Source organism: Passer domesticus, chromosome 3, assembly GCF_036417665.1.
Source record: "Passer domesticus isolate bPasDom1 chromosome 3, bPasDom1.hap1, whole genome shotgun sequence".
Lineage (NCBI taxonomy): Eukaryota > Metazoa > Chordata > Aves > Passeriformes > Passeridae > Passer > Passer domesticus.
Window position 1 is genome coordinate 89,728,700 of NC_087476.1, and position 22,228 is coordinate 89,750,927.

Below are 22,228 nucleotides of genomic sequence, written 5' to 3' on the forward strand. Positions count from 1 at the left end.
TATTAACCCCACAGGAATGGAAATTATTACCTGTGCTGCACAGAGATATAGGTGAGAGTTCTAAGATGAAAAGAGGAAAACCAGCACTGAGAGGAAACTTTGCAACTACTGCGAGCAGAACTGACCAAGTTACCCCGGTTCTCAATTATCAGCATAGCAGATTACCTAAAAATTTTATTCCAACCCAGTTGTGGAATAAACCACGTCAACATGTGGTATTGAGGTTTCTTCTTAATTACAGCTGCTGTAATTTAAGCTTACATGCTGTATTTTGCTACTGGGGCAGGTTAATGTGTTTTTCCTCATAATTACAGTGGGCTACTTCATTAAGCCTCTGTAACCCATTTGTCTTTGCTTACAAGTTCACACTCTGAAGCTGAGCAAAAGACCTGTAAGGAGAGCACTGAAAGGCTGGCTTCAGGAGACTTTTAAAACTAAATTAGAAAGAGCATTATGAAATGCAAGGTAAGTAGCATTGTACTGGCAAAGAGATGGCCTGGGTGATCTAACAGGTCTTTTCCATCACTAACATCCCTTGTCCAGGAACAACCCATTTAATTCCAGGCCAGTCATTTATTATGACAGAGAAGCAAAGTAGAAGGACATATATTCTACTGGGAAAAACAGCATTTAATTGTGCCAACTGAACTCAGAGGACAGGCAGTGAAAACATTCTTTCATTTTGTACCATTAGCTCAGCCAGGCCTCTGCAATGTAACATTCTGTCACTTTCTTTGGATTAGCTCATTTACAAAAACGTGCTGTTTTACTGAAATTAGCGCAGAGAGAATATTGCGCTTCCCGAGCTGCCGCAGCATAACTGTTTGTCAGTAGATTTATGTAGTGGATTGTTTTCCTGCAATCCAGGATAAGGGAAATACTTAAACAATAACCGCCATGGGGAGTGTGGACAAGGCAATAATTACTTTCCATGGTGTTAATAAACCTCAAGGCTACTGGCCAAAGTATATTTGCACTGAAGGAGATGTCTGTGGAGATTACATAGGAAATTTTAAGACAGACAAGGGTCAGGAAGCCCATCTAGGTCTGCTTCCTCTGTTGCATTAACAGACATCCCCGCCCACCCATAACTGTTCTAAGCCAGGTTTTTTTAATCGAGCACTGTCTAGTGTTCACTAGCTCCTTCTTTGGTGTCCTCTGCTGAGTGACTTGCTTAGTATGTTGACTAGGAGCAGCCATAATTTGGTTGTTATCGTTTTGTTTTCTGCTCAACTTTCAGTTAGAAACCCCTCAGCAGTAAAATTGGAATTCCACTCCACAGGAAACACCTAATTTCTGTAAAACTAAGATTATATAAGAATTATTTAAACACTTAAAACCTGATTGATTCCTGTAAGCTCAAGTCGTGTAGCTCAACTCAATCATCAGTTCCAGAGTGGTGTGCTCCCAATTCTCTGCCAGCCCTTGCAGAGTGAGCATTCTCACATCCCTGAGAATCAATTGGGATTTTTCAGGCTTCTAAGGCTCCTGTCACAGTATCAAAGAGATAAGCCTTGGCTCAAATCAGGGATCACCAAACTTTGGAGCAGTAGGTAGCCATAAAGTAGGCTCCAGACTTTCCAATGACTGCAAGATTGAACAGCACCTTGAGTTGATGTTTGCATAAGTAACACAGACTATAAAACCTTCTGTTTGCCATGAGACATCTCCAGATGCATCACTTGTCACAGCAAACAGTCAGACACCTCAGGCCTTCATACAGAGCTTTCCCTCCCTGTGGAGGTCCATCCAAGGGGATGTTCATGTTTTGACCATTACATTGCAGGAAATTTTCTGTGAAAACCAACTTTCACGGTTGTGTTCTCTTTCTTTTGTAGCAGAACAAACCAGGAAATAATTTTGGGATGGTGACACTACTACAAGTCTGGAATGAAATAAAAGCCAGGTCCTCCATACCATCCTCTGACAGCATCTACTGACAGATAAAGCTTGTCTCCACTGGTAATAAAAACTCCCTTGGATCATTCTTGGGCACAGAGGACAACTGGCATGAAAGAGACAATATCTGTACCATTTAACTCTCCTTGTCTCCAAAACAAGGCGGCCACATCCAAAACACTCACTGTGAAGAGCTTCTGGGCTGTACTAAGCCCAAGTCATGCCAGACAATTGTTTAAACACTGGTAGGTGACAAAAGAAAAAGTTTTACCAATAATTTAACCATATAAACAAGCAGGTTCCAGGGCTTGGTCCCACAGACTGGCACCATCTGATATATTGGGATAGGCTGGCCAATCTGTAATCTACCCAGGCTTCACACATGTCAGTATTAAGCATTACAAAGCTAACAGTTGTTCTTTATGCCCACATCACCAGTGAGCAGGGCTTTAAAAGGAAATTGTCAGTGTTCTCAGCACTCTGGGAATGGTTATGCCCATAGACGTCTCCAAGAAAATGTGATTCTAATTGAAATGTTGTGTCAAAAAAGTGGTTACTGAATTTGAGAATGGATTGTGAGCTACGTTCAACTGAGGCAATTGACTTAGATGTTCCCTCATTACAGGAATGACTAATCACAAAAGTATTTATTGGATAGAGCACATCCCCCTCGTTCACATGAGTGAGCACGCACCAGCTCACACATGTTACCCCCAGAAGAGCAAACAGCAATAATGATGGAAAGAGACACTCACCAAAGTAAGGGCTGTGTGATCTGGTGGTATCGACTCAACCTACCCGCAGTGAAGAACACGAAAAATTTCCTGTTGCCTTGTCAACTTTAGACTGGATTTTTTCCTCCATCTGAACTGCCCCAGGTAAAAGGAAAAGCCATCTGTGGCTCTCTCAACTCCCTTGCTTTTTGTGTGTGCTGTTGGAGCGAGTACCTTCATACCAGCTGACAACTGAGCAGAACAAAGCACAGCTGTATCCCATTCCCAGGACACTCTCTGTCTTGTGCCTTATGCAAGGAATGGAGAGAACACCTGGTGCAGGAGACAAATCCAGTAACTCTCATCCTTAGAGATTCTTAATTTTCAGATCAATTCTTCACTAAACATTGTCAGACAATAGTTGAGAAAGGACATGGGAGAATAAAAAATAATTTGGCCTCATAAGTCTAGACTGAAAAAACATCTCTGTAAACCATACGGAGATTTTATAAGGGCCTTAGGAACAGCAAGATTACATATAAACATACTTGGAGTATTGCATCAAACTCCATTTTCCATTGTTTATAGCAATTCTGACTTGCACCAGCTAAGAGTCAAGCCCCAGGCTTTTTCAAGAACAGGTCTGTTCTATGAGTACCCAGGAGCATCCTTAGAAGGCAAATAGCACAACACAGTATTTTAAAGGTAATTTGACTACAGTTTGGAGGTATATTTCTCACTGCCCTATCACGAGAAAGTTCCCTATACACATTCACATAGTCACAATTATTTCTCAATGAGTACAAACATCTTGGCTTGAAGCCACTGGTTATTAGTACCATGGGAAGTCATCACTGCCTTAAACATATTCCCCACGATAGTTAAGTATTTCCCTTATTTCAGGACTGCAGGAAAACAAGACATATATAAACTGAGGAACTTAAAGCTGGCCGTGACTTCAGAAGCATTTTACAGTCTTTTCACCCACAGTGGGCAAAAATAAAGTTCACTTTCCAGACAAATTGGTTCCTTGTGAGGCCACAGGATGCTGCACAGAAGCCACTCAAATGCATTAGTAGTGGCCCAAAATGACAGACTGGTTTTGCTTTCAGCTCTCTTCAGTTCAGCTGGCACAATGATAAAAGATTTTTTTCTCAATTAATATCCTATCCTGACACTGTTTGCCAGTCTTCGAAGGTCACAAAGCAGTCCTGTGTCAGCCTGACACCTTCCCCCTTCCCCATATTTCTTCTTCCTCTCTGGGGAAATTTATGTCCGCCTGTGGCATCTGTCCTGTGTCCTCCTTTTGTGAGTATCAAGCCACAGCATACGTTACATTTAGAAATGTTTTCTGACCATAAATTACCGTCGCAGCATCTTAGAAGCCTTCTGCTCTCCTTCACTGACCTCATGGCCCTGCCACTCTGGAAGCATTTTTCATTATCTCTCTTAACCTCCTGTACAAGCTTCCTTTCATTCTCAGCATTTGCTTTTCTTATCTCTTTTTGCACTCTTAATTTCATTCTGTGATCTGTTCAAGTCTTCTTCTTTCCCTGGTGTTTTACACCTTAGGATTGGTTACTCCTCACACATCCAGCTGTAACAATCATTTGAGCTGCACACAGGCTTCTGCTCCCTGTGGCAGCCCAGTTAAGTTTCCACATCTCACCCACTTTGCTCACGTCCTTCCCCTTCGTTTCAGGCTTCAGGGCTGACATTTAAGTACCATCTTCAGTAGCTGCCTATTCCTCAAAACTGTTGCACCCCCCACCTGATTAGCCTCCCTTGCTTGGGCCCTGAAGCCAGCGTGGAGCAATGTGAAGCCACTGTGCAGTGTGACAAACCCAGGTGGAAACCTTGGAGTGCACTTGAGTCAGTGCAAAGCCACACTGGTCATTCACTCAGTCACCACAGCCTTCAAACCCACCCCCATCACTCCAGCACTGGGAGCAAAACGTTTTCCATTTCTGGCCTTTTCCACCTGGTATTCCTCACTTGCCTCTATGAATTGTATTGCTGCCATAGAGGTGAGTTACATAAAGGATAATTCACAGTCCTTTGAAACTGGGAATTTTCAAGAAATTTAAAAAGCCTCCAATAGGTTCTCATTTTCACCCTTCCCAAGGAGAAGTGGACTAAAGAAAAATACTGATTTAGAGTAAAAATAGGACAAAGAATTGCAATCTCAATAATGTTAAAGTTTTCCTATGGTACCCTTTTAAATTATTGGGATAACACTGTTCCTATTGATTGTAAGGAAAACAAATCCAATTCATACATACAATTAAATAATGAACTTCCCATTTTCCACTTATATTTCCCTGGAGATGTTTTGCAGAAGAAAAATCTCTTCTACCATCTGAGGAGGGAAGCAGCCTGCGGTTTGCCCTGGAGAAAGTTAGCTTCTGTCTGAACCAACATCCTTTCAGTAAATACCATGAAGCAGAAATACTGTATTGCTCACATTTCCAAAACCTTACAAAAAGAAGTGACCTTCCACTGGTTTCACCAACAGCGAGAAGCTGCTTGATCTCTTATCATGCTCAGGCTGCTTCATTGCCTGAGCTCACTTTAAACATTGTCTTTTTACAGTCACTCTCAGAAATGTGGATTTGAACAAAGTTGTGGAGTTGGTTAGCTGGCAGGTAGCTAACATGTAACGTATGCACATTTAGTTCAGATCAAAAAACTATTTTGCTAGTGATGTTGTTTTCAATACTTGATCAGTCACAGACAGATACTTCCTCTTCACCTCCTCATCAAAATATGGCAAATTTAGTCCTGTTAAATGCTAGAGACAGTGATCTCTTCTGACTACAGCTGGTGATCAGATTATGCCCTGAAGCATAATGACTGCTAACACTTCTCCCTTTCATCCCAATTACTGGCCTTGCTGCCACGCACCTACCCCATTCTTCTGAGAAGCTACTGCAACAGGAAAAAAAAAGGATAAAATTCAACTGTAGTCTAATAGCTAATCTGAATATATTTTTATATTGATAATTACTGGAAAATAAATTATGTATTGTAAAGATGAGACATTTTTTCAGCAGAACTGCTCAGCCAAAAATCAGTTTTCCCAAAACTGCAAAGACTACATTCCTCAATAAACAAAATGTACCTTTTTAAAGTGTAAAGTACTGAAGTTTTAATATACTTGAAACGTCATCAATATTAACAGAAAACATCTTTGAACACTGAAATGCAAACTTGTTTGCATTGTTGAAAAAACTTAATATTAAACTAATTTGCTCTTTAAGAATCAGGGGAGAAAAGTGTGGGGAAAATACCTAAAATATTTTTGGGGAAAATGCAAAGCACTTTCATTTTTAAACTGGAGAGAAAGAAAGAAGGAACAATCAGCAATGAGTAATATTGTTGAGGAGTGAAAGCATTTCAAAGAAAGAGGATGACAGTGTTTCAAAGCAGAATACAGGAGGTAGAGAAGTACCCTGTCTCCCACACCGGATTAGACTGTCAGCTCATCTGTTTCCAGTAGCTTGAACCAATGAATCTCTAATAGCGGATCAGTGTTCAGCAGATCTCAGGTCAGACGCAGCATATTTCATCTTAAATCTTTGCCTTTAGCTATTATATAATTTTTAGGAAATTCATTAGCCAAATAAGAACCTATTCTAATCTTTAATCTCACTGAATTAATTCTCTCAACAACATCCTGCTGCAATGACCACTACAATTTATATGCTTTTTTCTACATTTTCCTGTTATTTGTTTCCTTCCTAAGGAAGACAAGTCAAATCCTTTAGTTTGCTCTCATTAACCAGTTCTTTTCATTCTTTCATATCATCTCCATTGCCTTACCTGAAGAGTAAACACCACTGAGGAGCAGTTCCTTTTGACTTTATGTAGGTCAAAACTGTTTTCCTTTCCTGGCTCAAAAAATATACATGCAGGTGCATTTACTTGACAAGAAAAAGATATTTAGGAACAGACGAGAGTGTGTGGCTTAAGAAATAGTATCTTTAGCTTTTCTCATGGTTGTGACCTCAAAAATCTCAGGTGACCAAAGGACAGTTACTGACTGGTGAGAAGGGGTCTGCCCCAACCCAGAGGTAGCCCTGGGTGCAGGTGAGCACAGGAACACACACAGGCAAGGGAAGTGACACCAGGCCAGTTAATCATGAGGCAGGTCTCTCCATATACATTTCTTTGCCTTTATTTGCAGCATCCTTCACTGCCACCACACTGTTCAGCCTCACCTAACCCAAAACATCCCACCACATGCAGGTTTGTATAATCAGCAGACTGTACCAACACAATTCTGTCCTTTCCCTTAAACTCTTGACAGTAAGAAACAGTTGATTTGTGGCCCTATTTCCTGGGGATATGCAATAGGCACCCACTTTTCTCACTGAGAATAAGCTCCCTATTCCCTTTTACTTACCCAGCACAGTGTCAGTATGATTAAGTGTGTCAGGATAGACTGTGGTTAGTTCTCACCACTGAGGTTGGCTGCTTGCACTTCCCTATCCACTCATTCCCTGGCTTGCCTGATGGCTCTCCCAGCCACACTGTACTGACATCACCCCTGGTCAATAGACTGGGGTTAATTTTTGTTTCTGTGTCTGACCATTCTCAGCCAGCAGGACTGGCAAAATATTAATATGTTCCACACCTGCTTCTCAACAGCCTTCAGTTAATAAAATTCTTTCTTCTGACCCCGTTCAGTGGGGTGACCTAGCAATGTAAAGATGTTTGCTACCAAGGCCAGTCTCTTGAGCCTGCATTTGACTGTTCTTTTAGCAAAGCTTTTGATTTATGTAACAACATTATTTCCTTTATCCTTCTAATCATGGAAAATGTTAGGAAATCTCATTGCCAGTTTACTGTCTCATTGCCTCTGGTTCTAACACATAAGAGTTATACTTCAACCACAGTCTTCCAGACCATCTTTCACCAGTTGCCACAAACTACTCATCCCTGCTCTCCCTGCCATGCCACTCATTGGATTTTCCTGCTTATTTACTAAACCTTCACTTTCAGTATAGTAAGCAAACACTCCCATCAAACTGCTCTGCACTACAGATCACAGACAAGGAATTAAATATTGTACGTTCTTCATTCGTCTTTAATATCATTACAAGTCTGTTAGAGGATTTGTGTCCATTGAACAAAAAAAGCTGGAGGCATTACTGCAGCTGAATTCAGATTGCTAAATGTTTAACAAAGATGCTGACATTACAAAAGCTGGAGTCTCTGATCTCTCCTTTTGAAAGCTATTCAGGTTGGTTGCAGGGGAAAACTATGTCATGGGCACCTGGGCACCTGCATTTTATTCTGTCTCAGTAACCCCCTCTCAGAGGAAGTGAAGTCATAAGGTCCTGTCCCAGTAACAATTAAGAGAAACTAATGAAGAGCTGGTTTATAGCCTTTTCCCAATCCTGATGTCCTGTCTGTGTCTGGAGGGCAAATATAAAACATGTTTTTCAGTGCTACAGAAGGAAGTACAAGTAATTAGTCCTCACCACACAATTCACACACGAGGTTAATCAGGCCCCTCACTGGTTTTAAAGCAGAGGGGACAAACAGGAGGCTGAGCGCTTAGCCAGAGGAGGAGGTCAGCACAAGCCTTGGGGGAGGCAAATGGAAGCGTATGTGCATCAGCAAAAGAAGGATCTGAGTAAATGTTTTTAGGGAGCCTAGCCTGGCCCTTTCTTCTTCCCATTATCCTGCCTTTATCAGCTCTGTGATCTGTGAAAGATTGTCAGAGGAGCCCTTTTAACCTGCCAGTCTCACAGTTGTGCAAAAGGGTTTGTTGCTCCACAGAGCTGCGCTCTCTTACAGACCCAGAAAAGGCACCACACAAAATTTTCCCCATCTTCAGATCCTCTAGCCTGCTGCCCTTCTCTCACCCATGGTGAAAGGCAGCACTTCATCCTCTCCTGAGGTCAGATTTCTTGGCTCAGAACATGCTAGGTAACACATCAGGGACAGAGGGGGCAGTTTTTTCTGTGTTTAGAAATATCAAAAGTACAGGTGGTTTACTTGAAATAGCTGCAATTCCATCTCAAGAGAGAAGACTTTCCTCACCTTAATACCTCATGAAGGATGACTACAGTTTTCGTTCTAAAACATTGCTTTTATTCCTTCAACTTGCACATAAAACACCAAGCTAGTTCTGTAATACTTTACGTAAATCAAGGATTTCCTAGTGAGTGCCAGAGGTCTCACGATGGGAACCTTTGCTCCAGGACTTTGCATATGACACAACACACTTGGCTGCAAGATGTGGCATGTCCACCTTCAAGTTCATTGCTGAGTTTGTCCACTGTTAAAAAATCTGGACCAGGAATCCACTGGGCTCATGAAACATCAGCAACTACCGTAAAAAAAAAACAAAATTTCTTTGGTCTGCAGAACACACCATCCTCTGAAATTAGGCATTTGGACTAACAGAAACATACTCCTGTTTAGAAACACCTACAATACCTATTACAGGCTTTAAACTCTAGCCTCTCTTTTCAGGTTTTCCTCATTGCAGAGCATTTCCCCTCCACAACCATCATTAGCTTTCTTTATTAAATGAGTATACTACCCATTTCATAAAGATCTGGCTATACTATCTGAGGTTAGGAGAATTCACTCCATTCTTACCTTCAAAATCCATGAAAAGCTTTGCTTTGAAAACACCAGACTCTTAAAATACAGAGAGTTCAGTTACTGTTCATGGGTTTGCTCAGACGGAGCAGCTTCCTGGCTTTATGAGCACAAGGTTCACTGCCTGTCTCATAAAATCTGCAACAAGAGAGAGTTTGCAATCTGAAGAAGAACCCCATACAGTATCTTTGGTGCAAGTAAAAGATTTTTGCTTTGTTTCTACAGGACATTCACAATGTTTTCTTTAAACAAGTGTGACTCCACTTTGTATCAGGCCTTAACAAACATATTTTTGCAGTAGTATGGTGTTCATTCTGTATTTATTTTACAACCTCATCAAGATTTCCTTATCACTGATGTATTTCTCTCAGCTGCATGTTTTCACACTGGCTTCTGTTGCCCTCAGTTTTTACAGGTAAAATCCATGTACATATGCTATAATTGCATACACATAACTTTTCAAATTGCTTAGCAGTCCAGATGATTCCAAGGCTGGTACACACAATCTTGTTGAGAAGCAGAGGAAAAAAAAATAATCTCAAAATCTTCTGTGTTCTGGTAAATATAAGATGAGGTGTTTCCTCTCCCTCTTTTAGGCATTGCTCACGTAGTATCAGTCTTTTCCTACTAATTCCTTTTTTCATCCTGAAAAGCTTTTCACTTCAGAGCTAGTCCTATTGACTTAGGTGGTACTGCAGACAGGGTAAGGGATTTGTCAGTGAGGATCAGATTGCAAAGTCGGGCCTAGGATTGTAAAATCTTCTTCATCTGGCATTCCAGTGTAAAGTACTGTGAGCACTTACCCTGCTCTGAGATGGACAGCCAACGCAACGATATCGGTGTCAGAAACATTTCATAGTGCTTTTCAACAGTATGCCAGGCAAGAAAGGTTTCCAATCTCTGGTCCTCACCCTGCAATCCAAGCCCCACAAATAAACCCTCACCCCTGTACAAAGTATTATTGAAGTTAATGGGGCTCTAAACAGATACAGACTTGTTCCTGAGTGACACAAACAGAAAGACCGTGAGGTTAAGGCACAAAGGGGCTAAGACTTGACAAAGCCCTTTGAAAGTACCTTTATTTTTGAGCCAGAGAACTTTTAAAACAAGTGATCTGGTCATAAGGGGTTTGAATGTGATAACAGAGAGAAATTGGAAGGTTAAATGGTTGGTCTCCACTGATTATTTGCATTCTTTCCCAGAATGGTCAAACACCCACAAATCTGTTTTTTACTCCATTCCTAAGACTGAAGCTCCACATACACCCCAGATCTGACCCTTTACCTGCCTCACAGTAGTGGGATGCAGAAAACGGCACCCATCCTTTAAGCTGCAGTCTAATGGAGAGCTTGTTTCCATGTTACTTTGAGCATGTGAATCTGTGCCATTGTCCTTACTAAGTCTGCCTGAGTGGCTGCAGTTATGCACACTTAAGAGTTTTGCTGGATGAGTGCTCTTTGCTTCTGGAGGCAGAGAAGATGCAGGCCTGGAAGCACCAACTAGTACAAGTCCACCTCTCATTTGTCTCACTTTTATAACTTTGAAACTCTTCCTTCACTTTGGTAATAATGTAAAGTATCAACTGAAAATTGCAATGCATGCATTTCATTTGAGTTTTATTGCCTTAACAGACAGCATTAGATTACAAAAGAGGACATTTTTCTTCTCAGTTTTAGCTTATTCTTATGATTTATGATTAGATACAGCAAGAGTTCATAAACTTCCCCGACCTGCTGACAGTTTTTACAGGCTCCTTGATTTATTTCCATCTCAAACTTAACAGCTTTCATGTGACTGATATTCCTAGAGTCCTGGCATGGCTGCAGCACAGCCTGCAAGAGCTCCTCTAATCTCCATGTTACTAATTTAAATGAAGTCTTGGTCTGTTGTTTAAAAAAGACATTCGTCATCTCACGGAGGTTTACAGATCCTCTTGTAATGTAATGTCAGACACTTCTGAGATATGAGTTTTATAAAGCCTCCCGATATTGAGTGTTGTAAGACACACCAAGGTCACTTCAATATGCCAAAGAAAAAAAACATTTGCAAAACAAGAGAAGAGGAATTCCTAAGAAACTGCATTGTACTGGGGACATTTAGAAATTATTTATACCATCTGTGAGTACATTTCCAAGATAAATCTGGTATTGGGGAAAAAAGCAGGGGGAGGATAAATTTGAATCCAGAAAAATCCACAGACACTCAGCCAACAGCTATGAGTTCCTGATAAAAAACAACTCACAGAGCAATATTCTCACAGTCATAGAGGTTGCAGCATCAACAGTTTCCCAGTGTGCTCTGAAGCTACTGTGCTAACTAAGGCTGCTCTTTCAGCAAAGATGCAGCTGGCATTCTGTTTTCATTGTACACTTTCCAAACAACAAAAAAAAAGATAGATTTTGTAATAACAAAGACCTAACTAGTAAGAGAGAGAAGAGGGAACGAGAGTGAGAGCACCATAAGAAAAGTGGGTGTCTCTCCAAGCTCACACACCACCCAGCTGAAGACAGAAAGATATAATTATTTTTGTCTCTAGAACATTTAGAAAATGGCAAAAGGTAAGTGATAGGAAGGTGTATGAAGGCAGAAGGAACCTGAATGGAAAAGATTAAGTAGGTTTTCTTTGATACCAATGGCAATAGTAGAGACAGAACAAGATCCATAAATATCCATGGGGCTTTGGAGGTTCTCCAGTGGGTATGCTTAGACATTTGAGGTCAACCATGATCAAGCCTTAGTCTGACGGAAAATTGCTTTTGTAATATTTGTAGATCAGTTAAGAAATGACAAGCAACACTAGGTTATGACACACTGGAGATATAAATACAGGTTGCCCAGATCATATGATTGATTGAACCCTTTTATTTTTGCTGAAGAAATTTAGCTAGTGTTGCTGACAACACACACAGAGCACTAAATAAACGTTACATACAGTAGCTTGTCAGAATTTATAAAAGAGCAATCGACATTTGCTTTACTGTCAAAACATCAGCCTACGAGTTTCCTCTCTTTGGAAGGAGAATGTGGGAAATAAAAGACCGCTATAACAGAGTATTACCTTCAAATCACAAATGCCATGGGTAAGCCTGCACCAGAAATGAGAGCTCAGTGAGCTCTGCCTGTCCTGTAACAAAAAAAAACTGCTTGGGAGCCTCATTGCTACAACCCACCAGCAGCAATTGCTGTACAGCTCAGAATATAGAGACAAATGCAGATCCATCACAGAGCTTCCTATTCCACAGTCCAAACACAGATACTTTCACTGCAGATGGATGTGGAAAAACAGTGCTGTACACTGCCTGCAACTATATTGCAGTGAAGTGGATTATTAAGAGACTTCATGCCTAATTCAGAGTTTGCACATGTATGGGAATTAAAGTCCACAGATCTCGTTCACAATTACACCGAGTAAATCCTAAGAATTTCTTTCGACTCTTCAAACAACATTTAAGAGCCACATTGCACATGAAATAAAAACTCCCAGCAGTTTATCTTTCTAGGATTACATGGTGTTTTCAATGTAAAAATCACATCCTCTGTTGGGCAAAGGTTCATTTTGCAGATCAGGTCTATTGGATCAAAACAAAGACTGCAGTAAATCAGCTTTGTGGAGCTGTGCTGATTTTCCCTTGCTGGACTGTATCTCAAGAACCACCTTTCAGGCATTTGTATAGGAGGAAAAGTGTGTTATTAATATTACCCTGGGAGATGGGTATTATTCCCCAGGGAGTAAAAAAAAAAAAAAAAGCCCAGCATCCCATGACCCACCTCTTCTCACTCTGATGAGGGCACAGGACATGTATGTGCACAGACAAATCAATTGTCAGCAAGACGACCCTGCTGCATTTAAAGACATTGCATTAATTAACACATTTCTAAAGAAGTATTTGTGTATCTATGTGTATATTTGTCCCTTTGTACAGGATCTCTCACAAGGAAACCCTCACTCTCCCTGAGTGCTAAACCCACCTGCATCAATTCTCTGCAGAACAGGGAGTTCAGTGGGACTCAGAAGCCCACAGCTGCAACCTGTAAACCTGAAGGTGTATCTGCACAGACAGCCATTTCCTCACCTCTTCCCATGGGCTTGCCCGGGGACAACAGACTTGGGCAACAGGTCAAGGACAACCACTTTTTCATCCCTCCTTTCTGTTCTAACTTTTTCTCACTTCTGCCTGTTGGGAATCAAGTAATATCTGCATTTTTTGTTACGTAGAGCAAATGCTGTCTCTGGCAGGAGATGTCCCCTCCTATAGAAAGATTTGAGGTCTTAAAATCAGTAGCATTGTCCATTGCATCTCCGCTAACCCTCTTTTCTCTATTTCCTTCCTTCTTAGAGGAAAAGAATCCTGGACAATAACCTAGTAGTTCATTGAGGACACATATTAATGTCTCTCTTTTTAACTGTGGAAATAGCAACAATCACAATGACTGTTTTAGTAGAAACTTTCCTTTACGTTAATTTTTTTTCTAAGTACAAGGTCAAAAAAGGGTAAAGTTCAAGTACATTCCAGGCCAGACAGAGCAACTCAGTACTAGACAAGTCGTTTCAAACACTCTGAGTCACACCATGAACAGCTTCTACATATTTCAGTAAGCCAAAATATATCTATCTCTGGGGCAGTGCACAATGTTATTCAGTCCTTCGTTTACTGGAGTGAGCATGTGTCAGTCTGTCTGTAACTTCTTCTATCATGGCAAGAACTGGTAACCAGATTTCATATCCTTCAAAAAGTAAGGGTCAACAGATTGGTGGTAAGAGGCAAAGCTTGAAATAGAAGGGAACAAAAGAGGGAGGAAAGAAAAGAAAGAATTTCAATATAATACACTAAATACCTAGATGTTAATAAAAAAAATCCTCAATGGTTACCTGACAGGGTTTCACTGAAGGAAGGCTTGGGGAAAAAACCCACAATATCTATCCATTGTGCAGCATTTTTCTTTCTAACTCAATTGTATCCTTTGTATCAGACTTTCATCTTCCCAAAGCTAACTCAGGGCATATTTACAATAAAAACAGAAGTTGGATTTGTTACAATTTGTTGAGACTGCAGATTTCCAATTAAAGTTGGTGATATTCCTTCTGTCTGTACAAGTTTTTACTTGGCTACTGAATGTAAACTAACTGACCCTTTAGAATAGCCTGAAAAAAATCACAAACACTGGTCTCCTTGAGAACCCATGAAGGATGAAAGAGGAGAATTCCTGCTTTGTTGTCTAAGGTTTACTCAGTAAAAGGTGGAGAATGTGAGACTTCACTAGTTGTATACTGATTGTATGGCTTTATTTCCTAGAACAAAGACGGTGTTCCTTCAAAGAACACTACCAGTAGCACAGGAAAATCATTTTAATATTTGACATCCGTAATATTTAACGGTGTGACTGGATTTTGTTCAAGTGAAAAGAATTTATCCATGCCAATTAAATAATTCACTGCATAGTTCAAAAGACCCTGATAAGAGGTACACCACAAACCATACTGCTTTTCCTGCTTTAATTATGAATTTGTAGTTGAAACACATAATAGGGTTTCAGGGCTGGGCTCCACTTCCCGCTCTGTGATGGGTTACTGGGGGCAGCTTCCTTCATCTCAGCCTTCCTGAGCCACATCCTTGCTGGTGTAAATCAGTAGAGGTCCCCCAACTGGAAAGGCACTCTGCTGATTTACACCAGCTGTTAACTTGACCTCTTGACCAAGAGAAAAAATGGAAATGGAAACGCATTTTCTGTGTCTGAAGAGTTGCTTGTTGATGTTGGTTAAGGCATTTAAGAAGTTTCATTCTTTTTAACAAACGAGACAAATATCTAACTTCAAAGCCAGTAATGCAAAGAGGATTCAGATGAGCATTTTAGGGCTTTTAGAATGACTGAATTGTGTACTACATTTAATTGATGAACAACATACAGAAGAACATTCCCAGGACAGAGTACAAAATTATATGTAGAATTTTCTTTTAATTTTCTTCCTTATATTTTGTTGAATATTTTCACTCCTTTGGATCAACAGAAATAAGAATAGCCAGATCAGCTGTGAAAAAAATATCCTGCTGTTCTTGCTGTGTCTGTTCCTATTCATCAAGTGTTTTAACACAGGGAAAATGGCTATTTCTTACGGATGGGGCTGTAGTATGAGTAAGTGAACTTCAAAGATGCCGGGGCAGATTGGATAGCAAACATCAAAAGCTTTTGACTCGTGCTGAGTAAACTTTGTATTCTGACACACAAGTTCTTATCTGTTCTGTTCCAGACTTGAGAGAGAGAGGGGCTGAATCTAACCAAATCACATTGTTTTTCCTTGCAGCTGCCAACTTGGAAAAATATCAGGGCACAAAGGAACCATTAAAAACAAAACAAAAAAAGACATGTTTTTGTTAGTTCCTAGGCAACACAATATTGCCAAGATGGTGGCTCCTATGAAAATTAGAAAATATTAGTTACACATCACACTGTTATTTATTTATACTGCTCTGTGAAGCATTATTTTTTTCCTTCTTGCAAACTGACAGATATTATGGAAAATCTGTTCTTTTGAGCAGGGTGTTTACACGACAACTGTTATGTATGTTTTGTCAGCAGTTTTTTCCATTTGTTAATTCCCATTTCTATTTTAACATTTATTTTGCTAGTTACTGTAAAAAAAAAAAAAAACAAAAAACAACAAAACAACAGAGTATGAGAGAGAGGGAGAGAGAGAAAGAGGAGGTAGAGGGAGGGGAAAAGGGGAAAGAAGAGGAGAAGAGAAGAGAAGAGAAGAGAAGAGAAGAGAAGAGAAGAGAAGAGAAGAGAAGAGAAGAGAAGAGAAGAGAAGAGAAGAGAAGAGAAGAGAAGAGAAGAGAAGAGAAGAGAAGAGAAGAGAAGAGAAGAGAAGAGAAGAAAGAAAAGAAGAAAAGAAAAGAAAAGAAAAGAAAAAAGAAAAGAAAAGAAAAGAAAAGAAAAGAAAAGAAAAGAAAAGAAAAGAAAAGAAAAGAAAAGAAAAGAAAAGAAAAGAAAAGAAAAGAAAAGAAAAGAAAAGAAAAGAAAAGAAAAGAAAAGAAAAGAAAAGAAAAGAAAAGAAGGTTTAAAATTTTTTATCCAACAAAATGAATCCTGTTGTTGAGATTGTAGAAGCTATTTTAGAAAACTGGAAATACTATCCCATGACTATTAATTGCAAAAATTCCATAAGAACTTTTTAAAACCTCAGCCTGCTTGTTCATAGCACTCTAGGGCAGTGTGGGACACAGGAAAGGAGTGTGTTTCACTCCACCTTCTTCATTATTCAGCCACAATGCATTTGCCACATGGTTCCTCCTACTCATGACAAAGCCCTGATTACATTGATGATGTACCGTGCTGGTGAAGGATTGAAATTACAGTAAGTTGACAAGGAAGTGTAATAGCTCTTGGGAAATGTAATTGCAGCAGCTGCCTTGGAATCAAGTGGCAGACCCTCACATTTTGTAAAGTTTTACTCAAGAATCAAGCTAATGAGACTAGAAGGTCTGACTGCTTACCTTAGAAGGTAGAAGTCACCTTAGAAGTGGGTAGTCAAATCATGCATCCTTTCAGCATTTTGATGGGAAGCTTTAAAACACAGTTGTGAATAAACAGATTACAGAAGGGTATCATTCCTGCTTGCCACAGAGCACTTTGTTTCCACAAATATTCCACATCAGTTGTAGCACACACAGTCCTTCCATTACAACTGAAAGGTAACCTATCACAGATAGAAGAGAAAATGGAAGCTTCTCTTATTTTAAAAAATGTCATTTTCTGATCCGCAGTTCACAGATCTTTTTGAGACACTACAATCTACCACACTGAACCTTTGAATCAGACTAAGAAATAAATGTTCCAAGGACAAGTTCCAAGTCAACACAGAAATCTAAGCATGTATGAACATATATCCATTTGAATGTATTTCTTCTGCACTCGTTAGAATGAGCTGTGTGAATGTGGAAAGTGGCCCTTAAGGGGGAAAAGGTACCATTAATGAATCCCAACAATGTATAACTCAAGACCACAGGTTTTTCAAGGCAGCCACTGCAGCATGCAGAGTCAGACCCCTTCCAAGACATCTTCCAGAACTTACCATGAGTATTCCACTAGCACTCATAGCTGAGGCAGCACTGCACAGAAGGGGTACAAATGAGAATGTTGCTTCACCAAAGTCAACAAAGTCACTTTTTACTGACACAAGTGCTGTACTAAGACAGAAGGGCCAAATCTTGGCCTTCTCACTCATCAACGGAGAAGAAATCCTCTCTGCATACCAGTATGAACAGCAACCCTTCGAATGGTCTTGTCTGCAAAGTTGTAAGGCTTATTCAATAGAAATATTTTAAAACCTGGTTTTTGAAAGTGCATATGGCTTTGAGGAAAGACATAAGAACAAATGGCTTATCTATAATCAGGGTTTGACATGAGGAGATATGTCACCATACATCTCAGCTTGCTGCAAATTCACTCCCAATGTACTCCTGTCTTTTGCTTTATGTTCTGAAACAGGCACACTTGAGATGATTAAATTAATTTAATGAAACAATCTGAAGAAATTTAGATTTCATTCAGCTTTAGTATAATTCTACACCCCAGTGTCAGACTGGAAGTTTAATGACAAGCGTGAACAGGCCCACCATTAGGCTCTTAAACAACTAGGCTATGGTTTCATGTGGACTTTCAAAAGCTACTCCCGAAATTATTACAAAACTGTTTTCAAGACTTACTAGCTTGTTCCACAGAGGGCTTCATTTGCCTTTAGTGCAACTCAAGTATTTGGGAAGACCTGAGTTTGTTTCACTCACCCAAATTAGATTTTTTGTGGTATCACATTTAGGCTATTTCAAGATAAAATACAGGACCCCTACAGAAATGCTGTAGGAGTGTGAGAAATACTTGCTTTAAGGGAAAATTTGGGGGGCTGTAAGATAACAAGTATTAACCACATCTTTAATTTTATTCCACATTTACCTATAACTAGTAAATTTGAACACATTTTGAGTCTTCACTGCTCTTGTGGCAAACATAATTCATATCTGGTTGAATGATGAATTTTCAAACACCCAAAATGACCTGAAATGAACAAACAATCATTTTTCCTGCAGAGTTTGCACAGGTATCTGCTTTGTGGAGCTCTTAGTAAGGTAAAAATCATCAAGAGAGAATAAATATTTAACTTGGGCTGCAATGGGAGACTGTATTAACACGACTCTGCAGTTCTGGATTTTTGCTGGAATTCTAAGCAGAAGTGGCAAGAAACCACAAAGAGAATTGGTTTCAAACTATGCTTAGATTAACTACTGTGTCATTAAGGCATGCTATGAATCACTTGTTGCATATCAGTTTTATTGAACAGAACACAATATAAATTTGGGTTTTTTAGCGGATACTAAGCAAAGTTCTCCAAGAACCTTAATTTATGGGATAAATCTAATCTCAGTTTGCTATGAGGCTTGCTGTGAAACAGCCATGAGCCCCATGTGGCAAGTGAGGAATAAGAACATCCAAGAGCAGCCACACCAAGCAACACTGCAAAAAAATTTATGGCAGAGGTATGATTTAACCCAAGCTCCTTAATCACCAGCCTGCCACTGAAACCCAGCTTCGAAGTTTATCTCAACTGAATCAGTGGTTTTTTTTCTGATTCTTTTCACTGTATATCTCAGTTTGGAACAAAATAAAATAACAAGCAACCAGGAATAAGATAACTCTTATTTCTTAACTGGGATAGGCACCTGCCTATACCAAAGTTCTTGTAAGTTGGCTGACTGACAAACCCCATTTTTGTAATCCTGGATCCCAAAAGCCAGTGGCACCTTTTCAGGCACCAGAAGGCTCTGCTGCTTAGGTCAGGCATTGCCCCACCTTGAGCTTGAATATGAACTTTTTTGTTTGGTTTTTTATATATAATGACAGTTTTCCTTGGTAGAATGCTACCCTTTTTTCTATTTTCTTTCTTTTTGTTTTGTTTGGTTTGTTTAAAAAGCAGCCTGTAGGAAGGAGTATGCATGGATATCAGTTTTGACACCATTGTTGACATGGTGTATATGATTACCATCTTCTGTAAGGACTTTGGGAAAGAACTATGACCTAAGCCAGCTTTGACCCAAGCCATCACATGCTGTTCTCTCATTTGTAGGTCTGACAATCCTGTGAGGCATGGTCTTAGTCTTGCCAGTACCCCTCCAGCCAGGTGAGGTTCCCTGTTTTGAGAAGCACAGGCACCTAGGTGTCCCAGACTCCTTAGACAAGCAGAGCCATTTTTGCATGAGTTCTAACCCAACTAACATTTGCAGCACCTTTGCAAGCACAAGGCACTTGTCTCAAAGCTGGTTTTTACATGTTTTTCTCTCTATGCTGACTATGGCCTACAAACAACTGAGTGATCAGGTGCTGCTTGGTGAACAAGGGTATGTGAGAGACGATGCACACAGGCACTGGCATGTGCAAATGTGGCCTCTTCTGAACTCTCAGTACTGTTTCATTACCTGAATTCTTTTAATTAGGAAACATCTGCCAGCTTCTGCACTCTGTCAGAATATACCACTGTTGTTCCCTTTGTAGTGCCTTTCATAACAAATGTAAACAGGCGGAAGAAAAATCGTGCTGTTATCATATTTTGATTTTATGAGTAGCTGGGACTGTTTAAACTATAGATTAACTTTTACAGGCCCATCTCTCTCCCTCAGCTCCCCCCACCATGTGTGAATAGCCAATTTTCCTGTGTGGGTGTGTCAGGTAAAGATCATTTTAGTAGATGTTTGAAAGGGAGGGAGCCTTGTTTCATAAAAACTAAAATCATAGCATTTCATCTCTAGGTATGTGCTTTGTCACCTCTCATCTTCACAGCCTCAAATGAGTCTACATTCTTTGGGCCAACATCCCAGCCATGTGGTGGGTCTTCTGTGTGCTACCATGACTGCAATGATCCCCAAGGAAATTTAAAAAAATTAGTATTTTCCTGCTTTTTCCATGTCAGTGTTTCTTACGAAGCTACACTTCTCATGGCACACAACTCCAGATCTCTGACAAAGTGCAGACCAGACTGTGAATATATTGTCCAGCCCAAATGTGAATTACATGTCCTCCCAATGGTGAGTTACCTGGGAACGGTGAAGAGTGTCTGCAACAGCAATTCTTCCATCTGAGTGGTGTTGTGGGAACACTACACATACAGGTCTGCAAGGTGGACACCTGCATAGCCAAGCACATCACAGGTTAGGTACAGTCTGGGTACCTTCTACAGCCTCACACAGAATGTTTTATGAAGATACATCACTGTCCCACCTCAACTGACTAAGATGCTTTTGTTTCCACTCAGCCTGAAAATTAGGTGTGGCAGAAAAAACTGGAAAGAAACACCACGCATTCCCTGACTGTCTGTACTTCTCTTGCATTTTAATCTATTTGATTTGTCTTAATTTTAAGATTGCCCAAATAACTAAATACAAAGACATAAAGAAGCTATTTTGTGTAAGAGATCTTCTACAGTTGTCTTCTCTCACACTACTGTAGAAAATAAGCAGAGCTTGTAGTTCCAGGATTTCACTTCAGGTGATGCAAGTCAGCAACAAGAAATAAGAGTAAAATATACACAGTTTGAAGCGTCCCAGTGACTCAAAGTCCTAGTCCCCTGCTTCTTTTCCTACATAATCTTTCCCCTTTAAATACATCTCCTTTCTCTTGGAACATTATTTCAACTTAATCTGCAACCTTTGCTTTCTGGTTCTGAATGATTCCTACCTCCAAAATCCCCTTATGCAACCGATTCTTCCCCTCAGCAATGAAAGGAGCCTTGAAACTTAGAAGCCCATCTCTGCTTGCTAACCCCCTTTTTTCTCCCCATTATTCTGCTCTTTCAGCTCCAGTCAGTTCTGCCATTTCCATGATCAGTTCCCAAGAGGACCTCAAATGAGGTCCCAGGTGAGACATAGACTATTCTTTCCCTGGTCACATCATAATAAGTTTCATGTACTTCTCGGGGCTTTGAAGGTTGAAAGCATTTTCTATTACTCATTAAAAGTGAAGTCAGCGGCTGATGCGGCTGAGCTAGGCTTGGAAAAAGAACCTAGGTGTGCTGGAGGCAGACCGAAGGAAGGGCTTGAACAAGCATTCATAGTTCAGGAAAGGATAGAGAACGTCCCACCAAAAATACAGAAGCAAATTTCATTTTCCCCACAAATTTCCTACAGTCTAATTTTATTTTTTGTTAAATTCAAGATATTAGCAGTATCTTCTCTGAGCTTGGATTAACTATCAACATAAGCACTTGTGAAGAAAAGTCAGTCCACGGATACTACAGAGAGATGGTTTTTCTACATCAACCTTTTCTAAAGTGCTTGTAGCCACACAGAACATCTAAAGTGTTTGAACTTGTGCAATTAGAACAAGTTGTCAGGGACACAAAAAGCTTTTCAGAAGAGCACAGAAGCTGCCTGTATGTTATCTACCAGTGTCATATACCTTCAGCCTAGGAATCATCAGAGCCTAGGCAGCAGGATATGAAATAAAAATCTTCTACGCCAACCCTATTTCAGCAAGCTGCGATTTTTTTTCTCTAATAAACCCTCTTCCCTGCAGCTTTTCCTTCTGTCTCTAAGTTCTTCTCTTTTTTTGTTCTCTGTCCTCTGTACTTTTTCTATTTTTCCCCCATTTCTTTGTCTTGTCCCTCCTCTCCCCTTATTTTTTCCCCTTTCTTTCTCTGCTCCTCACCAGCATACGTTCCCTCCATATCTCGGTCCTTCCTCAGTCCCAGTTATTTGATTCTTCTTTTTTCTTTCTTGCCTCTTCCCTATTCTTCTTTCTCTCTCTTGTCCTCTTTGACCTGAATTAGATTGTTGCAGTTGTCTGTGCCAAGTCAAGAAGCCCTAATTTCTAGCTTCATTCCAGTACACAAACCTCTTTCCTATTACAGAATTCTTTTGACATTTATAATTCAAAGTTTCAAGGAAAAAGACAAGACAAAAAGTTCTCCTGAATAAATATTCTCACAGATTCAGCACTTGGACCTAGAGTTTTGG

At 40.1% G+C, this 22,228-nt stretch overlaps 2 long non-coding RNA genes across 2 annotated transcripts in view; both read right to left on the bottom strand.

The window, feature by feature from the left end:
* The window catches only part of LOC135298180 (uncharacterized), a 66,879-nt gene extending 52,715 nt beyond the window's left edge, over positions 1-14,164 (bottom strand). The window contains exon 1 of the long non-coding RNA XR_010360176.1: positions 14,101-14,164. This is a non-coding gene — a long non-coding RNA (uncharacterized LOC135298180). The remainder of the gene's footprint in view (positions 1-14,100) is intronic.
* Positions 14,165-16,729: 2,565 nt separating this feature from the next.
* Positions 16,730-22,043, bottom strand: LOC135298183 (uncharacterized). Its single transcript, XR_010360180.1, has 3 exons — positions 21,921-22,043; positions 20,312-20,402; positions 16,730-16,926 (listed from the first exon to the last, which is right to left on the bottom strand). It is a non-coding gene; the product is annotated as an uncharacterized LOC135298183 (long non-coding RNA).
* Between the last annotated feature and the right edge of the window lie 185 nt (positions 22,044-22,228).